The sequence below is a fragment of the Microtus pennsylvanicus genome, chromosome 3 (genome assembly GCF_037038515.1).
Source record: "Microtus pennsylvanicus isolate mMicPen1 chromosome 3, mMicPen1.hap1, whole genome shotgun sequence".
In the NCBI taxonomy this organism is placed as follows: Eukaryota; Metazoa; Chordata; class Mammalia; order Rodentia; family Cricetidae; genus Microtus; species Microtus pennsylvanicus.
The window spans coordinates 110,504,247-110,518,534 of record NC_134581.1 but is presented as its reverse complement, the minus strand read 5'-3'; positions in this window follow the sequence as shown (position 1 = coordinate 110,518,534).

The window sequence follows — 14,288 nt, the reverse complement described above, 5'->3', positions numbered from 1 at the left end:
GTCTTTAGACGCTTTGCTGGAAGTAAAAATCTAATTAGGTTGATTTGATTTAAAAGACAAAGGGACTGCGAAGGAAAATAGTCTGCTTTTCCGTGGCAGACGCTTTCCTTTTGAAGTTGCATTTCAGGACCAAAAAAAAAAAAAAAAAAAATCCCGCAGGCGCTACACCACAACACGCTATCAGTAAGCAAAGTACGTTTGTCAGTTGAAAATTGCTTTCAGGAGCCAACTTTCAGATTTTGCCATAGGAGCTGGATAGGATTTAGGGGGGAGAATTTTTATTTATTTATTTATTTTTATTTTATTTTATTATTAGTGTTTTGCCTGTATGTGTGTCTGTGTGAGGGTGTTGGGTCCTGGAGTTAATGGTTGTTAGCTGCCATGTAGGTGCTGGGAATTGAACCTGGGTTCCCTAGAAGAGCAGTCAGTGCTCTTAACCACTGAACCATCATCTCTCCAGCCCTGTAGGAGAATTAGTAAAGGTTTACTTTTTTCTTCTTCCTCTTGATCTTTAAAAACCAAGAGGACACAGAGATAGAGATAGATCTGGGGAGGGAAGGCAGGGAGAGAGAGTGGGGGAGACTCGTTGCTTTTGCTGTTGCCTTGTCTACTATCTACTATTATGCTACAGTTTATCCTTTTGTGATATTATTACAATTTGAAGCTGTTAGGGATGCAGTTGTGAACATTCTTATATAGATTATTTTCTTTCTTTTAGTTTTCCCACCATTCACAAGTTTATAAATGTTTTGCTTGTTTTACTTATTTTTTATAATTTATTTTTATTTTATTCACATTGCATATGTCTGTGTGAGGGTGTCAGATCACCGAAACTGGAGTTACAGACAGTTGTTAGCTGCCATGTGGGTGCTGGGAATTGAACCTGGGTCCTCTGGAAGAGCAGCCAGTGCTCTTAACTGCTGAGCCCCCTCCAGTCCTCCAGCCCCTCCAGCCTTGCACTATGTGGGAGCTTGGTGCCCTCAGAGGTCAGAAGAGGGCATCAGATCCCCTGGGCCTGCAGTTACCGACAATTGTGAGCTGTCATGTGGGTTATGGGAATCCCTGTGCCTTGCAAGAACAGAAAGTGCTCTTAACTGCTGAACCATCTCCCTAGTCCCTCATAAGTATTTTTGTAAAGGAAACAGAACGTTTTATTTATTTTTTTCAAGATACATAGAAAGGTTTTATTTGCAGGGGAACAGAGATTTAATCAAGCAAGCCAAATCTCATGTCGTCATCCTTCTCCTCTGCGGGAGGGGGGCGTGGGAAGGGGGCAGAACCTGCTGCTGGAGCTGCAGAGCCAGGGGCAGCAGAAACAGCCACAGCCCCACCAGCAGGCACACTGGCAACTTTCCCAACACCCTGGGCGATGACATCCTCAATGTTTTTCCATTCAGCTCACTGATGACCTTGTTGAACCGGTCATCGTCTGCCTTGATGCTCACGCTGTCTAGTATCTTCTTAAAGTCTTTGGCGCTAGGAGAGGAGTTGCCCCCAAAGGCAGCAAGCAAATAAGAGGGGACGTAAGGCGTGTTGGCTGCTGCGGACCGCCTCCCGTGTGTGACCTCGGTGGCGTCAGGAGGCGAAAGGTCAGAACGTTTTATTATAAGGTATAAGTACAAACTGGCTTAATTAAGGTTTCTATTGCTGCTATGAAATACCATGAGCAAAAGGCAAGATGGGGAAGAAAGGGTTAATTTGACTTATACTTCCATATTATCAAAGAAGTCAGGACAGAAGCTCAAACAAGGGCAGGAAGCTGGAGGGAGGAACTGATACAGAGGCCATGGAAGAGTGTTGCTTACTGACTTGCTCCTTATGGTTAGCTTAACTTGCTTTCTCATAGAGCCCAGGACCACAGCCCAGGGGCGGCACCATCAGTCACTAATTGAGAAAATGCTCTAAAGGTATGCCTACAATCAGATCTTATGCAGGCATTTTCTTAATTGAGATTCCCTCCTCTCAGATGACTTTAACTTCTGTCAATTTGACATAAAACTGTCCAGCAAATTAACCCCTTGTCAGTTTGACACACAAAGACATTATTGCTAAACCACAACCTTTCCTTTCTCATTCATCCCCAAAATCTCACATTAAAAATATAACTTTGCAAATCCTACAGTCCTTACAAATTCAAGTGCATTAAAAGGTCAGTCTTTTTAAAAAATAGTCAACATCCTAAAATAAAAAGTCTTTTAAAATTCTAAGTCTCTCAACTGTGGGCTCCTTAAAATAATAATAAATTACGTTCTCAGGTCAAGAGGAAGAACCAGGGAAGAGTGACAATCAAAGCAAAACCATACTCCCCAATGGTAAATGACTCAGCATCTAAGTCTGGGATGCACTGGCATTTTTCTGTGCTCCTCCAGGGAGCTTGGGTCACTTCTCTGACTCTGTCCTCTTCATCACACACACCTTGTCTTCTAGCTCCACTCGACGGCGCTCGTCTCTTGGCACTGGCATCTCCAAAATGCTGGGGTCTTTTGTGCAACTGGGCTGTTCTTCACCACTGGTCTCTCATAGGCTCTCTTCATGGTGCCAAGCCTCAGCTTCTCGGCATGACCCCTTCAGTCCTGGGTCTTCACCTTCTACAATGGCCTCGCCTGGTCTTTCACAGGGCCAAGCCTCAGCTGCTCTCCACGATCTCTTCATGCCTTCAAAACCAGCACCACCTGGGTGACTCTCACACTACCAAGTTCAGCTGCCAGCACCAGGTAAAACCCTGACCACTTCCGGAACACAGCTTATGTGTGCTGATCCTGAGCCAACATTTCCCAGAAGATTTCACCTGACAACGCTGATCTCTTCTTAGTCATCACTAATCTTTCAGCTCCAGCCAACCAGCATTGGCTATCCCAGCAAAGCAAAAGATTCATTAGTAATTCTGGTCTTCTGTTATTCACAGTTGATTCTTTTCAGTACCAGATAACAAGAACCAAAGAATCTTAATTCAGAATAATAAATGGCCCTGACAGTATTTAAACTTCTCTCTGAAACTTCACAAGCCAGGCCTCCATGGTCTGTCTGGCCCTCAACATTCCTATCTTCCAAACGTCTACAGAATAGCTCATGAAGTGCTAAAAGTTCAGTGGTTTTTCTTGCACAAAGCTCCAAAGTCCTTCCACAGTCAGGAAGTCTTAGGAAGAATTTCTGTTGCTGCAATGAAACACCATGACCAAAAGGCAAGTTGGGGAGAAAAGGGAGAAAAGGGTTTATTTGGCTTACACTTCCTTATCACTGATCATGTCGAAGGATCAGGATAGGAAGGAACTCAGGGCAGGATCCTGGAGGCAGGAGCTGCTGTGAAGGCCATAGAGGAGTGCGGTTTACTGGATTGCTCAACTTGTTTTTGTTTTTTTTCCCCCTTTGGGATTCTCTGTAGCTTTGTAGTCTGTCCTGGAACTCACTGTATCAACGATGCTGTCTTCACAGAGATCCACCTGTATCTGCCTTCCAGGTGCTGGGATTAAAGGCGTGTGTACCACCACTGCAACCACCTGGCTTCATCCTGCTTTCTTATAGAACCTAGGACCACCAGCCCAGGAATGGCACCACCCACAATGGGATGGGTCCTCCCCCATGAATCACTAGTTAAGAAAATGCCCGACAGGATTGTTTACAGCTCAGTCTTTGGGAGACATTTTCTCAGTTGTGGTTCCCTCCTCTGCGATGTCTCTAAACTTGTGTCAAGCTGACATAAAACTAGCCAGCATACAGACTGAAGAGGGAGTGGGAGCTACTCAGCAGAAGGTAACAGAAAAATAGCCATTTTAAAGGGCAGACTCTAATGCATGAGGGCTAGTCATGACTTAGGGAAAGAAAGGTGTGGAATTTCATGGAAAAAAAAAAGGTATTTTCCCCTTCTCTGTCTTGCTAGTTTGGGAAGGGAGAGGGTGTTTTGAAACAGGGTTTTATTGTGTAGCCCTGGCTGGCCTTGAACTCACAACATAGCTCAGGCTAGCAGCAGACTTAGTACAATCCTCTTCGGTTGCTGGAATTGTACGCAGGAACCATAATGCCAGGCTCCTTTTCTGCCCTCCTATGGGTTTTCAGGTGTGGCTCGGTGTCAGATGGCATTTTGAAGTGCAGGTGGTGCAGTACTGAAATCCCAGTACGTGAAAAGTGAAGGCAAGAGAGTCACTGAGACACCTAGGGTAATCTGACATATACAGGAAGTGAGGTCCCTTTCCAAACAGTAAAAGCTGGGCGTGGTGTCACGTACCTGTGACACTGGCACTCAGGAGGTAAACAGCGGGAGAATCAGAAGTTCAAGGTTATTTTGGGTACTCAGAGAATTAGGAGCAAGCTCCAGGTCACATGACACCTTGCTTTAAAAAAAAAAGCCAAAGTAAAGTAAAACGTCAGTCTACATGTTTAACTTACAAAGTACATTTGATTTTAATACATTGTAGTTTCAATTTTTTTTTTAAAGCCTATAACACCCGGTTCTAAACTGGTTTCCAGATGGTATCCCATCCAAGTATTAACCAGGGCTGACCCCGTTTAGCTTCTGAGATCAGATGATCCGGCATGTAGTGTGGGATGGCCATAGACTTTTTTTGGGGGGGGGGGTGTTTCGAGACAGGGCTTCTCTGTAGCTTTGGAAACTGTCCTGTACTAGCTCTTGTAGACCAGGCTGGCCTCGAACTCACTGAGATCCACTTGCCTCTGCCTTCTAAGTGCTGGGATTAAAGGCAAGCATTACCACCCACCGCTCAGCGATTTATTTATTTATTTGAGACTCACTGTATAGCCTTGGCTTGCCCTGTAGATCAGGCTGGCCTCAAACTCACAGAGATCTGCTTTACCTCTGCCTCCCAAGTTCTGGGGGGAAAAACATGCACTGCCATGCCCTGCTAAATGTATATTTTTATAGCTAAAAATAAAAAATCTTCATCATAGTGTTTGTGTGTGCCACAGCCTGCATATGGAGGTCAGAGGACAGCTCTGGGGGGGGGGTCAGTTCTTGCCTTCCACCTTTACATGTTGTGTCCAGGCTTCCTCAGGCCTTTACCCTCTGAGCCATCTGCTAAAGTTTTCATATTAACTCTCAATGCATTAAGTACAAATTACTTTATAGGCGTCACAGTCAAATCAGTGATTTTAGGGGTTAGCTTCAAATCTGCCTGCCTCTCTACCTGGCTGGTGAGACCCTAAAGGTTTTATTTTGTTTCCTCTGAGAGCTGTTGTGTATGTACATGCTCATGTGCGTGCATGTACGTGCGTACGTCAGTGCGTGCATGTGGATGCGGGTGCTCTCTGACAGAGCTTGGTGTCCGCCAAGCACAGTTGAGCACTGACGTCCTGTCCATCTGATTTTGTGTGGTGCGGCAGAGGCGGCCTGTTCACGATGGAATGTGTCTTCAGGTACAGGCTGGGCTTAAACCTGACGCCTTTCAGTTTCTGGAAGACAGATTTCCTGGGAGGAGTTAGGGCCTCTGGAAGAGGTAAACAAGTAGGGACTGGAACCTGTCTATCTGTGGCAGGAATGCTGACTGGGGTTTCCATTAGTTTTATTTATTTATTTATTAAAGATTTCTGGCTCTTCCCCGCCACCGCTTCCCATTTCCCTCTCCCTCCCCCAATCAAGTCCTCCTCCCTCTTCAGCCCAAAGAGCGATCAGGGTTCCCTGCCCTGTGGGAAGTCCAAGGACCACCCACCTCCATTAGTTTTAAGTTCTGTAGGGCCATCAAGCACAACTGCTCCTTCAACTTCTGGCAGGCTGGGTATAACAGCACATGGGGCCTTTGTTTGGTTCCTATGAAAATCAGATTTAATTGCAGAATCCCAACTTACAAAATGATTTAAATCAAGGTACCCAATTTCCTCCTTGTATAAATTTTAAGCGCTTTGGAGGGACTGGGCCAGGCGCCCCTGGCTAAGGCAGGGCAAGGGACGATGCACTGGGCCTGGAGGCAGAAAGGGCTAATGACCCAAGTCAGGGGATCCAGTCTCAGAGAAACTGGTGGTGAGAATTAAGGCTTTAGTGGGAGTGACCTTTTTTATGCATTTTATTTATTTTGAGAAGGAGGGGAGAAGAAAGGGAGAGCCATGGAGCGCGCACACGAGTCAGACTCAGAGGACATCTTTAGGGAATCGGTTCTCTCCTTTCCCCCCGTAGGCATCCGCTCAGCAGCAAGTGCCTTTGCCCGCAGAGCTGTCTTGCCAGCCCAGGGGACCTCCTTTTCTCCTCGGAGGCAGGGTCTCTCGACTCCCAGGCTAGCCTCGGATTCAGTTGTAGAGCTAAGGATGTCTGAGTTTCTGATCCTCCATCTACACCCTGAGTCTCGATGTTATAGGAACAAGCCTGCTTGCTATGCCAGATAAGCTGCCCACTAAGTAGCAAGCGTCCCATCCCTAGGCCATAATTTATTTAGTTCTTTTGAGACAGGGTGTCATGTCTGTCAGGTTGGTCTTTACTCACAGTCACTCAGCTGATCTCCCTTCTCTCAAGAGCTGGGCCTACAGATGTGGATCAGCGTGCCCACTGTTATGCCCCTCATTGCGGACAAACCTATAAATCTGTAGGTAACCCAGGAACTCTTCGGTAACGTCCAGAGGAGAGGATATCAGCTAGCTTTGTCCTGCTCTCAGTAGACTCAAAGATCAGTCCCTGGCTCAGCCATCACCAGGAAGGATTTTTCTTCAGCAGATGGAATAAATACAGAGACCCACAGCCAGACATCACGCAGAGGGAGAGAGAGACCTTGGAACACTCAGCCCCGAATGGGGTGTCTCTATCAAATCTCTCCCCTCGGGGCTCAGGGAAGGTGGAAAGAGTAAGAGCCGGAAGGGATGGAGGCCACTGGAACAAGGCCCTGTAAACCAATGGGAGAGATACAGTGGGGCAGCATGCGCCCGCATGCGCAGGTCTGCACCAGGTGGGGTCCTAGAGCTGAAAGGAGAAGTGGATGCGCGCCACATCCCTAACCCAGAAGCTATCTCCAATCGATAACCACACGCAAATAAAAATTTAGTTTCCTCCAAGGAAGCCTTACTGGAGAAAGGAGCTCCTCTAAGGGAAGGCTGCATGCCCAGCAGTAGACGGCCACTGAAAAGTGAACTCACTGGCATCTTTGGCGGTTCCTTGTCTCATATGGGCCTGTCAGGTTTCTTCCTTTTTTAAAATTAGAAAAAAATTAAATTATATATAGTAATTTTTTAAAGATTAAAAAATTATATTAAGAATATATATTTTTATTTGTAAATTAAAAAATTTTAAATATATCTTTTTTTCCCTATAGGTCCTTTGCATATATATTATGGCTATCAGTTTAGTGTTTTTATGGAATTCCTGAGTGTACAAACAAGTGGGTCTTTGTTTCTGTGCCTACTCTTGGGTCTTTTCCTTCCGTTTGCTTGTTTTGTCCAATTCCAATGCATGAGTTTTTGTTTTATGTTATATTACATTAGGTTATTATCCGATAGACATCTGTTTGTTTTCTACTGAGAGACAGAAAGGGGGTGGATCTGATTGGGACAGGAAGTGCAGAGGAGCTAAGAGGAGCAAAGGGGGAAAATCATAATCAGAATATGTTATGTGAAGAAAAAAAATCTATTTTCAATAAGAGGAATAAAAAGAAAAAGAAAAAACTGCATCAGCAACTGACAGTTTGTCTGTCAGGAGTTTGTTGGTTGGATTTCAGAGCCAGGCCCACAGCTTTGAACTGCTGCTACTGCTGCTGAGGCCTGTGATGGGCAAGCTATTTGCCACCTCCTCCAGCAAGCGAAAAGCAGGGAACCCCGATTCCTCACCCTATCTGAGGGCAAGTCTGCCAGGGCCTATGTACTTTCTATTGAGCCCTGCTTCCCAAAGGTTCTCAGCTACCCAACAGTGCCAACCCTGAGGACTGAGAGCCTTTAAACACGTAGAGAACAGTCACACAGTCAACAAAGGCAGATCAGTACCCAGTAGCTGGTTTGTGAAGTCTGCTTTAGGGGGGCTTTTGTTGTTTGTTTGTTTCTTTGATAAGGTCTCAGGTAGCCACACTGGTCTTGAATTTGTTGTCTAACTAAGGGCGACCTTACATTCCCGATTCTCCTGAGTGCTGGGATCACAAAGTCACACTGCCAAACCTGTGTGTGCTTTGCTGGCTAGACAAGCCTTCCACCAACTAAGCTGTAGCCCGAGCCCTGGGCCACATTGTTGTGTGTTAAAGCTGGGTTTGGTTAGAGCTCCCCACACTAGCAGGGCCAAGGCCTCTGCACATCCCCAGCCATCTCTCCTCACCCTGGACCCCAGGTGTTGTTTTCCCATTTGGAACTCTGGCCACATCGCTAGTGCTCAGGTGGCGACTGCTCCCCAGGGCCTCTTGTATGTGTGATATTTATCTGCTTCCCAGGCGAGGAGGTGCAGCTGCTCCCAGGCCCCAGGTGTCTTTCTGCTTGTGTGCTGCTGCCACGTCATGTCACTGTGGGGCAGGTTGGGAGAAGCCAACCAGACACGTCTCTTTGCAGATCCTAGATAACAAATTCTTGAGATTTTTAAATAGTTCTATATGTGTACTTCCAGAAAGGGAAGGGCCTTGCTGATGCCTTTGAGAGATTGTTATGCTTTGAAATCAAAAGCCCCTCAGAAATACAAAGTTTTGTCAAACAAGCCCATGTAGGGTCCTAGATATTGTCGCATGTGTTTGCTCATCTTTTTGGCTATAGAATCAATAGAATTTTCAGGTCTGTGTGTTTCTTAGCCTGTAGCTCACTGTCAATGTTACTTTAAATCCTTGTCGTGGCAGAGGTGCTGAGGCACGTGAAGCTGCACATGGAGTTCCATCACTTGTTTCCTCGTCTGTTGCCTCCTCCCTGTCCCCTTGTGTTCACACAGATTTCTCAAGATTCTTGGGTGTATCCAGGCTCGCCTCTGATTCAGCCAGCTAATCGAGGTGGCGCCTTTTGAGGATCCATGAGTTGGTTGATACACCACGGAGCATACTTAGAGCAGTCTCAGCGCACAGTAGGCACTGGGATGCTCACCATGAGTTGGTTGATACACGGAGCATACTTAGAGCAGACTCAGCGCACAGTAGGCACTGGGATGCTCACCATGAGTTGGTTGATACACGGAGCATACTTAGAGCAGTCTCAGCGCACAGTAGGCACTGGGATGCTCACCATGAGTTGGTTGATACACGGAGCATACTTAGAGCAGAGTCAGCGCACAGTAGGCACTGGGATGCTCACCATGAGTTGGTTGATACACGGAGCATACTTAGAGCAGTCTCAGCGCACAGTAGGCACTGGGATGTTCACCATGAGTTGGTTGATACACGGAGCATACTTAGAGCAGAGTCAGCGCACAGTAGGCACTGGGATGCTCACCATGAGTTGGTTGATACACGGAGCATACTTAGAGCAGTCTCAGTGCACAGTAGGCACTGGGATGCTCACCGTTACTGCTTATTGAGTGCATAAAGAAACCACATGTGCCAGATTAGCGGCAGAGGGGTCTTCTAAAAGCTGAAAAGACAGAAAGGAGTTGGCATATACGTGATAATTTGGGGGTTTGGGTGAGGCTCACTGCTTGAGTACAGTTTGTGTTTAGCCGATGTGAGACCCTGATTGATTTAAGTCCCCAGAGCTTAAGTCTCCTGCTCTCAAAACAAACAAACAGCAACCCTAACCACCTGATCGCACACTGCTGTGTGTCTGTTTATTTGATGGTTTGGTTTTTGAGATAGGATCTTGTGAAGTAGCCCAGATTGGCTCTGAACTGATGGCAGTTTCTCTGCCTCAGTATCCCGAGTGCTGGGGTAATAGGAATGAACCCCCAGCTGGCCTGAAACTATGCCAGGACATTAGTGCTCTGGCCTCTGCCTACCTCTTCACCCTTCTGGACTCACACTGTTTCCCTTGTTCTCCAGCTCTGATAACACTGGCTCCTTTCATTTCCCCGACCAAACGCTCTGGGGCAGACACTTTCCTCTGTTTTGGCTCCCTGATGGAGCCAGAGCACTTCAGAGTCTGGCGCGGAGGATGGGTGACACATGGACTTGTGGCATGGGTTCAGGATTAGCATTTGCTCTCTGACTCGCCACCACGTGCCGTGTTTCCACGGTGGTGACGTCTGTTTCTCCCTCTGCCCTGAGTATATCATCCTGTAGAGAACTGATCCCTGATACCCTCCTTTGAATGAACTGTCCCTCACATGTCCCTCTGCTACCCAGAACCAGTAAACTAGAACCTGGGGTTTCAGAAGCCCACACCCCTATTAGTCCGCTCCCTTGCTTCTGTGGATCTGGATGTGAGCTCTCAGCTCCTGCTCCAGGGTCTGCAGGCTTCCTGCCCTGCTCCCCACCCTCTGAAACTGTGAGTCCCTCAAACTCTCTTTTCTTGTCACTTGCCTTCTCACAGCAATAGATAAGTGACTAAGACACCATCCATAGGCTAATTTTTAAAATCTGGGACTTCTAGCTTATCTATCAAGGCCTTCTTAATATGCGACATTGGTGTCCGGCCAGACTCACTTCCCCTGGTCAACATTAGCCACCTCCCCTCCTGCCTCTCCTCCATCTTCCCAGTTATCCAGAGGCTTCACGGTTGGAGTCCAAAGTATAGGAATTAGGGGAACCTGGGCTGTGTAGCAATACCATGTCTCAAAACCAAACCAAAACACCTAATAGCTAGCATAGTGATCACACTTATAACCTAGTACTCAGGAGACAAAGGCGCGAGACTGTTGTGTATTCAGCCTGGCCTACAGGAGGAGACTGGCCTCAAATACAGTAATAAAACAAAACCACGTGGGTGTGGCATCCCAAACCTGTAATTACGGCTTTGGCGAGGCAGAGGCAGGAGGATTACCACAAATTTAAGGCTAGCCTCATTTACATTTATAGGGACTTCTAGGTCAACCAGAGCTACACACCCTGTGTACAGGCTGGTGAGATGACATAGCGGGTAAGGGCTCCTGATAACCATACATGTGCCGTGGTACAAGTGCCCATACATTTCCACACTCAGGCACACAAAACAAAAATGTAACCTAAAGAAATTAATAATATGTACATAAAAAGACATTGGATTCTTATCTTTTCCTTGTACAGTTTCTGTGAACTGTTCCTAGAATATTCCATGTCTGTTCCCGTTTGGACAATGAGCTCCTCGCTGAGCTCTCATTCTGCCTTTATTTCATGGCCACTGCTCAGCTCAGAGCACTGCACATACCTGCTAAAAGATCCTGTCATTCTGTTTAAAGTCCCCCACGGGATCATAGAAATAAGCTATCTGAAAAAGGACACATGGTCAGAATAGATGGATCACCGAAGATGTAAAATGGCTGGGAGAGTCTCCCAATGGTCTCCGTCATCAGACCTTAAACTACAAAGCCACACAACATCTTGTCGCTCCCTTGTTTTTTTTTTTTTTTTGTTTGTTTGTTTTTGTTTTTTCGAGACAGGGTTTCTCTGTGGTTTTGGAGCCTGTCCTGGAACTAGCTCTTGTAGACCAGGCTGGTCTCGAACTCACAGAGATCCGCCTGCCTCTGCCTCCCGAGTGCTGGGATTAAAGGCGTGCGCCACCACTGCCCGGCCCCTCCCTTGTTTTATGCTGCCCAGGGAGTATAGATCCTAGCGTCAAAAAGAAAGTCAAGAAGAATGACTTAGTGGTTTGAAAAGACACTCACCACAGGGGATAAATGGAACGAAAACAGCATAAGAGAGAGCTGACACCTTGGTCCTTAGGGAAATGCCAATTAAAACAAAATTGCATCGTTACTCTGCTCAGCTCCTGTCCAACCTTCCATCACTTCTCCCCTGGACCTGTGTGTGTGTAGGTCAGAGGACAGCTGTGGGAATTGGTCTCAGCCTCTCGAGTGCTGGGATTTCTCTCCCACTTTGTTTTGATTATAATCAGTTCTTCTTACCACGGGTGCGTGGCCTTGTTTGAAGGACCTTGTTGCACCTCTGGTGTCTCACTGGACCATGGATCATGGACTTATTGTAGGTGCTAGACAGTGGGAAAATGGAGAAAAGAGTCCTTTTCAAACAAATGGAATGATTATATAAATAATATAAATAGACAATTTCGAATCATACTGTGTCTTTTACAAAACAAACTCAAAATGTACTAAACTTAGAAGAAGCAAAAATCTAAAATTGTGAAACTCCTGTGAAAAAACAAATGGGAGAAAAATCTATTGAGTTAGCAAAAGTTTCTTCAGCGAGGCCCCGAACATGAACCATATAAAGAGGAAAGCTGCTCAGATAGAAGACCCTGTCCAGTGACTTAGACTGAGTGATCTTGGTCGGCAGTTTCCTTTCCAGCTGCTCCAAACTGGAAGCAGCATCAATGTGTGTGTGTGCGTGCACGTGGACAGGTGTGCGTGCTAGTGTGGAGGCCATAGGTTGCTGTTGGGTTTCCTCAACTGTGCTCTTCCGTGCATGCATGTGTGTGCGTGTGTGTGCGTGTGCGTGTATGTGTGTGTTGAGGCAGGGTCTCCCATCTGACCTAGGTGAGTCTAGGCATCCAGCTTGTTCTGGAGATCCCATTTCTGCCTTCAGTGCCTGGATTAGAGTTGACATTTGTGTGAATCTGAACTCCAGTTCTCATGCTTGCGCTGAAACTCTTTGCCCACTGAAACATGTCCAAAGTCCTCCCCCAGGGTCACTTTTGGCTAGGTTGGCTTCTGGTAGACCAGTAAACCCAGGACTTCCTGTCTCTGCCTTCCCAGACTGGGGTTACAGGCACAGACCTGTTTTCCATGTGGGTGCTGGGGATTCAAACTCAGCTTTTCTGCTTGTGAGGCCAACACCCTATAACCTGAGTGCTGTTCATAGGTGCTGGCTAGTTTTATGTCAATCAGAGGGAAGGGAGCCTCACTTGAGTAAATGCCTCCCTAAGATTAGTGATTCATGGGAGAGGGCCCAGCTCAAGGTGGGTGGAGTCATCCAGGGCTGGTGGTCAGGCTCAGCAAGCCATTGGTGGGCAAGCCAGTGAGGAGCTCCCTCTATGGCCTTTGCCTCCGTTCCTGATGTTAGGGATCAGATCCCCAGTTGCTGGGTTCCTCCATATCAAGCTGAATTAATAAATCCAGATTTAATAAACAGCAATGCAGAGCAGAGCACTTCGGGATGGCCCTCAATTCACGAGCTAGGAGAGCACACGGCAGACCTATAGACCAGGTCTTAAACAGCCAGTAGTCTAGGTCCCAGGCATCTGGGGGGGGGTCACCATTGGAGGGGCTTCTGGATGCCCTCACCCTCACCCAACTGGAGATTGCAAACATTCCAACCTTTTTGGGTATGTGTGGATGGGAATAGGGCTTCCACCTAAACACCTGCCTCCAGGTTCCTGCTCTGCTTGGGTTCCGGTCCTGACTTCCTCTGCTGCTGAACTGTGATGTGGAAGTGTAAGCTGAAGAAACCCTTTCCTCCCCATGAATGGAAAAAAAAATAAAAAGGAAAGGACGTGACTGCTCCTAGGTGTGGTGGAGAAGAAAATTACTATAGATATGTGGAGGGGCATAGCCATGTGCAGAACATCTGGGAGTGTCCGGGCAAACATGACCCTGGGTTATGGGGGCTGAGGGTGGGGAGGGGCAATGGGACCAGATACGGTAGTCAGGAGGCCCAAAGAGAGTAGACTTGTAGCTGCAGTGACTGGATTATATAGTGAACAGCAGCTGGAGGAAGAGCAGCCTAGCCCCTGGGCTGGAGAGGTCAGGGTAGTGGGTGGGGTGTGCTAGCCAGGAGTGCCCTGTCAACAGATAGGGGCTGAGGGGTGCAGGGAGAACCTGGTGGCTGGTGTCCACTTTGACATGTTGTCCCAGGTTTGAAACCCAAGTTTGCTTTGATCGTGGTGTTTCATCATAGCAACAGAAACCCAAATAAGACACTGTGCTCTCTCCCTAGTTCTCCCGGGGACTTTCTATTTACGTTCTATCCCACTCTACATTTCCATCGATGAACTTGTATGAAGATGAAGGTATACCTGTGGAACAAAACAAAAAAGCACTTTGCTGTTGTTTGGCTATAGAATGTTCCCCAAGGGTCCATATGCTAGAGGTTTAGTGACTAACTTCATGCTATGGAGGTCTCCTAATTCCTGGGAGCTTGCTTCCAAAGGGAACAGTGGGGCCCAGTGCCCGTCTTCTTCCCTTTACACCCAGGCCACACAGCTCTATTGTGTGATGCTTCTGCCATGCCGAGCTACTCACTTAAACCACCAGAGACCTCATGCGATGGTGTCTGTAGTCATGGCCTGACACCTCCAAACTGTGAGCCACAATAAACTCACGTTAACACACAACATCATCAAACACAAGGAAACAAAGAACCACGGCAGTTCAGGAA